General features: G+C 47.3%; 1 pseudogene; it reads left to right on the forward strand.

The window, feature by feature from the left end:
* Positions 1-327: 327 nt before the first annotated feature.
* LOC134877868 (tripartite motif-containing protein 16-like) lies at positions 328-2,446 on the forward strand (annotated as a pseudogene).
* The last annotated feature ends 5,821 nt before the right edge of the window (positions 2,447-8,267 follow it).

Below are 8,267 nucleotides of genomic sequence, written 5' to 3' on the forward strand. Positions count from 1 at the left end.
CTGTGAGAGGAAACCAAACAGAATTAAAGAAGGTGCAAAGACATCTTTTACCACTAAAAGCTGTTTTCAAATGAAGAGCAGGTTGTAACCGAGGCTCTGTGTCAATGAGGAAGCACAGGTCAGAGTGTGAGCGCTGCTCCTCGTCCTGAATGAACCAGAGTTTGATAAGCCCTCCCTCTTCTTCCTGCTCTCTGACACAGCCAGCTGCACTTTGCATTTCCTGGTTCCTCCCCTTCAGATACACACTGACGAGGACGGATGTAAAAACATGCAGGTAAAGTCCAAGAGCTTCAGATCACAGCTCACACTAGTTTCAGCTCTCAGGAAGTGAAACTCAGACACTCGCTGCCACTGAGAGGAGAAATGGTGCAGAAAGGAGATCAGCTGGACCGGGAAACCTTCTCTTGTCCCATCTGTCTGGATCTACTGAAGGACCCGGTGACGACTTCCTGTGGACACAGCTACTGCATGGAGTGTATTGAAGGCTTCTGGGATGGAGAGGATGAGAAGAAGACCCACAGCTGCCCTCAGTGTAGGCAGAGCTTCACACCGAGGCCTGTCCTGCTGAAAAACACAATGTTAGCAGCTTTAGTGGAGGAGCTGAAGAAGACTGGACCCCCCCCTGCTACTGCTGATCACTGCTATGCTGGAGCTGAAGATATGGCCTGTGATGTCTGCACTGGGAGAAAACTGAGAGCCAGTAAGTCCTGTCTCTTGTGTCTGGCCTCTTACTGTGACAAACACCTCCAGCCTCATTATCACGCAGCTCCATTAAAAAAACACAAGCTGGGGGAGCCCTCCAAGAAGCTCCAGGAGAACATCTACTCTCGTCACGACGAGGTGATGGAGCTGTTCTGCCGTACTGATCAGCAGTGTATCTGTTCTCTCTGCTCTGTGGATGAACATAAAGGTCACGACACAGTGTCAGCTGCAGCAGAGAGGACTGAGAGGCAGAGATAGCTGGAGGGGAGCCGACAAAACATCCAGCAGAGGATCCAGGACAGAGAGAAGGAGGTGAAGCTGCTTCAGCAGGAGGTGGAGGCCGTCAACCTCTCTGCTGATAAAGCAGTGGAGGACAGTGAGAAGATGTTCACTGAGCTGATCCGTCTCATGGAGAAAAGAAGCTCTGATGTGAAGCAGCAGGTCAGATCCCAGCAGAAGAGGGAAGTGAGTCGAGTCAAAGAGCATCAGGAGAAGCTGGAGCAGGAGATCTCTGAGCTGAAGAGGAGAGACGCTGAGCTGAAGCTGCTGTCACACACAGAGGACCACAACCAGTTTCTGCACAGCTACCCCTCACTGCCAGCCCTCAGTGAACCCACACACTCATCCAGCACCAACATCCGTCCCCTGAGCTACTTTGAGGACGTGATGGTGGCCATGTCAGCAGTCAGAGACAAACTACAGGACGTCCTGAGAGAGGAATGGACAGACGTCTCCTCCACTGAAGTGGAGGTTTTACTGTCACCAGCAGAGCCCACCACCAGAGCTGGGTTCTTAAAATATTCACAGGAAATCACACTGGATACAAACACAGCATACACTCTGCGCTGTTATTATCTGAGGGGAGCAGAAAAGCCACAAGAGAGAAACAACATCAGTCTTATTCTAGTCACCCAGACAGATTCACTGACTGGCCTCAGGTCCTGAGTAGAGAGAGTCTGACTGGACGTTGTTACTGGGAGGTGGAATGGAGAGGGACAACAGTTTATGTAACAGTCGCATACAAGAATATCAGCAGAGCAGGAGGGGAGAGTGGATTTGGAAACAATGGTAATTCTTGGGTGTTATATTGTGAACACAACAGATATACATTTCGTTACAACAATATCCACACTCCCGTCTCAGGTTCTCAGTCCTCCAGAGTAGGAGTGTACCTGGATCACAGTGCAGGTATTCTGTCCTTCTACAGCGTCTCTGAAACCATGACTCTCCTCCACAGAGTGCAGACCACATTCACTCAGCCGCTACATGCTGGTCTTCGGTTTTATTGGAATCCTGGAACCACTGCTGAGTTGTGTAAACTGAAATAGCCTGAAGTCCTTTGAGGAGCTCTTCTACTTCTTAAAGTCACCGTGTGTCCATCAGAGCTGATGGTTCTGTGCAGAGATCAGCTGTCAATCAAACATTATGAGGGGGCTTCAACATCCTCTCATGAGCTGTTCTGTAAGTGTTGGACTTTCTTACGGCTCCTTCCTGTGTCTGTGTAGCCATGGAGGCTGTCTCTGCTCAGGAGGATTCTTGTTAACCTGAACTGATTTTTCTCTGCAGGAAAATGTCAACTTTGCTCTAAATATTTCTTGGATATTTCTTTTGATTCATGTTGTTGCTTCTCTTGTAATGCAGGAGTCTGAAGAGAGAAAGCAGCAGAGCTTCTTTTATTGGAGACATTTTATTCTCTCCACTTTGTAAAACAATACGATCCATCCATCCATCTTCTCCCGCTTTTCCGTCAGGGTCGCGGAGGTAACAGCTCCAGCAGAGAGCCCCAAACTTTCCTTTCCCTGGCCACATCAACCAGCTCTGACTGGGGGATTCCAAGGCGCTCCCAGGCCAGCGAAGAGATATAATCCCTCCACCTGGTCCTAGGTCTACCCCTCGGTCTCTTCCCAGCTGGACGTGCCTGGAACACCTCCCTAGGGAGGCGCCCAGGTGGCATCCTCACTAGGTGCCCGAACCACCTCAACTGGCTCCTTTCAACGCGAAGGAGCAGCGGTTCTACTCCGAGTCCCTCCCGGATGACTGAACTTCTCACCTTATCCCTAAGGGAGATGCCAGCCACCCTGCGGAGAAATCCTATTTCGGCCGCTTGTATCCGCGATCTCGTTCTTTCGGTCATGACCCATCCTTCATGACCATAGGAGAGGGTAGGAACGAAGATGGCCCGGTAGACAGAGAGCTTTGCCTTCTGGCTCAGCTCTCTTTTCGTCACAACGGTGCGGTAAAGCGACTGCAGTACCGCTCCTGCTGCTCCGATTCTCCGGCCCATCTCACGCTCCATTGTTCCCTCACTCGAGAACAAGACCCCAAGATACTTGAACTCCTTCACTTGGGGTAAGGTTTCATTCCCTACCTGGAGTGGACAATCCATCGGTTTCCTGCTGAGAACCATGGCCTCAGATTTGGAGGTGCTGATCCTCATCCCAGCCGCTTCACACTCGGCTGCGAACCGAACCAGTGAGTGCTGAAGGTCACAGACCGATGAAGCCATTAGGACCACATCATCTGCAAAAAGCAGTGGTGCAATCCTTAGCCCACCGAACTGCAAACCCCCTCCCCCACGACTACGCCTCGAAATCCTGTCCATGAATATCACAAACAGGATTGGTGACAAAGCGCAGCCCTGGCAGAGGCCAACCCTCACCGGAAATCGGTCCGACGTGCTGCCGAGGACCCGGACACAGCTCTCGCTTTGGGAGTACAGAGATTGCATGGCCCTGAGCAGAGACCCCCTCACCCCATACTCCCGCAGCACCTCCCACAGTATCTCCCTGGGAACCCGGTCATACGCCTTCTCCAAATCCACAAAGCACATGTAGACCGGGTGAGCGTACTCCCAGGCCCCCTCCAGGATCCTTGCGAGAGTGAAAAGCTGGTCCGTCGTTCCACGACCAGGACGAAAACCGCATTGTTCCTCTTCAATCTGAGGTTCGACAATCGGCCGGACCCTCCTTTCCAGCACCTTAGAATAAACTTTCCCGGGGAGGCTGAGTAATGTGATGCCTCTGTAATTGGCACACACCCTCTGATCCCCCTTTTTAAAGAGAGGAACCACCAGCCCAGTCTGCCACTCCTTCGGTACTGTTTCCGACTTCCACGCAATGTTGACGAGACGTGTCAACCATGACAGTCCCTCAACACCCAGAGCCTTCAGCATTTCTGGGCGGATCTCATCCAACCCCAGGGCTTTGCCACTGTGGAGCTGTTTAACTACCTCAGTGACTTCCCCCCGTGAGATTGGAATTGATCCCCCTTCATACTCCAGCTCCGCCTCTAACATAGAGTGCGGAGTTGTCGGATTCAGGAGTTCCTCAAAGTGTTCCTTCCACCGCCCTAACACACTATCAGTTGAGGTCAACAGCGCCCCATCCTTACTGTACACAGCTTGGATGGTACCCTGCTTCCCCCTCCTGAGGTTTCGGACGGTTTTCCAGAACAACTTTGGTGCCGACCGAAAGTCCTTCTCCATGGCTTCTCCGAACTTCTCCCACACCCGCTGCTTTGCGTCGGCCACGGCTAAGGCTGCTGCCCTTCGGGCCTGTCGATACCTTGCAACTGCGTCAGGAGTACCCAGGGATAACGTATCCCGGAAGGCCTCCTTCTTCAGTCGGACGGCTTCCCTGACCACCGGTGTCCACCACGAGGTTCGAGGGTTACCGCCCCTTGAGGCACCTAAGACCTTGAGACCACAGCTCCCTGCCGCAGCTTCGGCAATAGAGGCTTTGAACACCGCCCACTCTGGTCTAATGTCCCCAGCCTCCACAGGGATGCCTGAAAAGCTCCGCTGGAGGTGTGAGTTGAAGGCCTCCTGGACATGGGACTTCTCCAGACGTTCCCAGTTCACCCGCACTACACGTTTGGGCTTACCAGGTCTGTCCAGAGGCTTCCCCCGCCACTCGACCCAACTCACCACCAGATGATGATCAGTTGACAACTCCGCCCCTCTCTTCACTCGAGTGTCCAAAACATGCGGCCTCAGGTCCGATGATACGATAACAAAATCGATCATGGACCTTCTGCCTAGGGTGCTCTGGTACCACGTACACTTATGAGCATCCTTATGTTCGAACATGGTGTTTGTTATGGCCAATCCATGACTAGCACAGAAGTCCAGTAACAAACCACCTCTCCGGTTCAGATCAGGGGGGCCGTTCCTCCCAATCACGCCAAACAATACAGACATTTATAATCACATGTATTATTCTGATAGATTAAATGTTATGGAGGAAACTGAATAGTATCCTTGATAACCCCTCCCACCCCCTCCATGCAGAGCTAGTGAAGAGGAGGAGTACCTTCAGCCACAGACTCATCCCACCTCGGCACAGCACTAAGCGCCTGGGAAACTCCTTTGTGCCTGTAGCCATCAGGCTGCACAACAAGGGGTTAACCATGTAACTAACTGACAATAACCCGGACTGCACATAAAACCTGCCCTTTTGTACAATAACTTTGACCTGCACTTACACACATACATGTGTATATTTTTAACAATACTTTCGTTACTTATCTGTAGATATTTTTTTTAGAATTTAGAATTTGTATTTTAAATTTGTGTTTCATATTCCTGTGTTAATCTGTACTGTTTTTCCTCTTCTCTGTTGCTGCATAAACACTTGCATTTCCCCACAGGGATTAATAAAGGTATATCTAATAAAGGTACATCTTATTGTTGCTGGACACTTCTGTCTGCTCCCGTTTCATTTCTACATGAATCTGTAAATCCTCACACACAGATTCTCACATCTAAGAGGCTGGAAGTACAGGGCTTTTTTTCTTGGACATTTTAGTGAAATATCAAAACAAGATATCTGCCAATCAGCTCTAAATCTCTTCATTGAATCACCGTACCACAGCGGCCACGCGTTTCAGAATACTTGTTTCTATCTGACACCAGGAGAAAGTATTTTTCAAAATTAGGATTAAGTCAAAGTTTTGATAGTGAAGTAAAATGTAGTTTTCCAACTCAAAGTAAAGTCTTAATTATTACAAGTAATCAAAAAAAGATCTAAAGCTGTCAGACAAACAGTTTAGTAAACATATTGAATAAGTATAGTGTAGCAGAACATAGAAATACTAGTACAGTACAAGTACCCATGTGTACTTAAGTCTGAGGATTTACTTTGAGTTGCAGGAGGTGCTGGACATTATCTTAAAAGAAAATAGGATTTATTTCAGGACAGTGTTAGTTTTAACAGTTTTATCTCAGTGTACCCAGTTAAATGGAGGGAGAAAACACATTCTAAGTGCATGTGCAGTGTTTGTTGGTACTCACCAGGTGTCGGGATATGGATGAAGCACGCGCAGTGGACGAGCCCAATGCTAAAAGTTAGATGCGGTAACCAGGGGCGCTGCTTGGATCTAGTAACATCGGGGGCTCAGCCCAGCCCGACAATTGTACATTTGAATATATATATATATATATATATATATATATACAGTATATATATAAGAACACACTATATGAAATATAAACAAAGAATGACACTCTTTATAATAGATGTGTATGTATTACTAAACAGAAACATTTGGACATGTTGGTAAACAGTGTGCAAATGTATTTAGGGTCCCATGTGAACCTGTATAATCTGAGGGAGGACCTCACTTCCTCTAGGAGGTCCGGTTGCACGCTCCCTCTGGAAGATTTTTTTTAGTTAAATCCACTTCCATTTGTTAGATCTTTGGATACAGCTCTCAACACCCATTTGAAACAGAACCGTATACTTTCCATTAATCAAATAATCACTAGAATATGATAACAAATAATTTAAACTTCTATATTTGTGTTCCTCAATCTATCTCAGCCTCTCCTCTCTAATCCCTCCCCTTGTAAACTGTTTTTTGGTTTTACTGTCCTATAGTATACTTTGGAGTGATTTCACAACCTGTTTTCTATTATGCAAAATGCACTTTTTGCTGTCTTGTATACATAAATATGTGTCCCCGGTGAGTAAGGAGTCTCATAAAGTGTTAGAAAATACAACCCTCTCTCTTTTCCTCCTTACCCACATCTCTTTGGTTATGACGTCATATCAGAAATGTGGGCTGGCTTTTACATTGAACTCCTGGCAACGTCCCGCCCATGTGACACGTCCCAACCTATCGTCCGCAATATACAGTTGCGAGCTGAATCCCTTCCGCAGCACCTCTGTGTGTGTCTGTGTGTTCAGCAGGATGTCTGCAGGAGGGACTTAGAGTTATTGTTTATATAATACATATAATGTCTGTTCTAGTGGTAAACACTGAGAAGTGTTTCAGAAATACTTAAAGTCAGACTTAAAGTTTTTCCACCTTAATGGAAAAAAATCTAAGTCTGACTGATTCAATTTCAAATGTCAGCCCTGCAGACAGAACTCTAATATTTGACAGTGACCTTTCACAAAAAAATTGGTTATTAAAACAGTTAATCAAGTTTTTATCGACTAAAGAGCTTTGTGTGTGTGTGTGTGTGTGTGTGTGTGTGTGTGTGTGTGTGTGTGTGTGTGTACACATTGAGTCATGACACTGACACTGCGTGATGACGCGCAACTCTGTGTCATGAAACCGAACTTTGCGTCATGTTGTTACGCATTCTATCATGATCCCATACTCTGCTTCATGGCGCCAAACTCTAAAAATGGTGTTAAACTCTGCGTCGAGACATCCTCCTCTATGTCATGACTTTACACTTTGCATCATGCCCTCAAACTCAGCCTCATGGTGTCAAAGCATTCATGATGACTCTAAACTCATGACATCATGACATTACACATTGCGCCATAACGTCACATTCTGTGTCATGACATCAAACTCTGCGTCATGGCGCCAGTCTCTGCATCTTGATGTTAAACTATCATGTTGTTAAAAACTCTGTCATGATTTTAAACTCTGCGTCATGACAAAGCCACAGCCTTGACGCAGAGTTCTTATTCATGTGCATCAGAACATGCCGGCTCGATAACAGTATTTGATCATCAAATTAGAATTCTGATCATTCGGACAATTTCAAACCAGATCCTCCTTTTCCTCCCCTGCTGCTTTATCTAACCACCCTCAGCTGCATTATGACACACCACTTCCCTCCCGTTAATCTTTTTTGTCTCTGTGTCTGGTTTCTTATCCTGAAGATTCTCTCAGGATACTCTTTCACCTCCATCTCAGTCTTCTCCTACACAGACATATTTTACAGTATGCATCCTCATCCTGGCGCTATCTATTCTTTTTCTTCTCCTTCTTTTTCTTCCTCAGCTTCTCCTTCTTCTTCTCCTTCCCTCCTCCTCCCCTCTTCCCTCTCTCTGTGTCTGATCTCCTCATGTAGCCTCAGCGGTGAAGTCTCTTAATAATTTATAAAAATCTAAAATTCAAATGAACACACACACGCACGCACGCACGCACGCACACACACACACACACACACACACACACACACACACACACACACACACAGAGGTAGGCAGATCTTTTATTAACGGTGAGGAGTCGGACCTCTCTCCTCCATCCCAGGGTCCCCTGTCGACGGTAACCATGACAACCCCTCGTCCTAGAAAGAAGGTACATGAGAGAATGAAGCC

This window comes from Eleginops maclovinus, chromosome 16, assembly GCF_036324505.1.
Source record: "Eleginops maclovinus isolate JMC-PN-2008 ecotype Puerto Natales chromosome 16, JC_Emac_rtc_rv5, whole genome shotgun sequence".
Taxonomy (NCBI): Eukaryota; Metazoa; Chordata; class Actinopteri; order Perciformes; family Eleginopidae; genus Eleginops; species Eleginops maclovinus.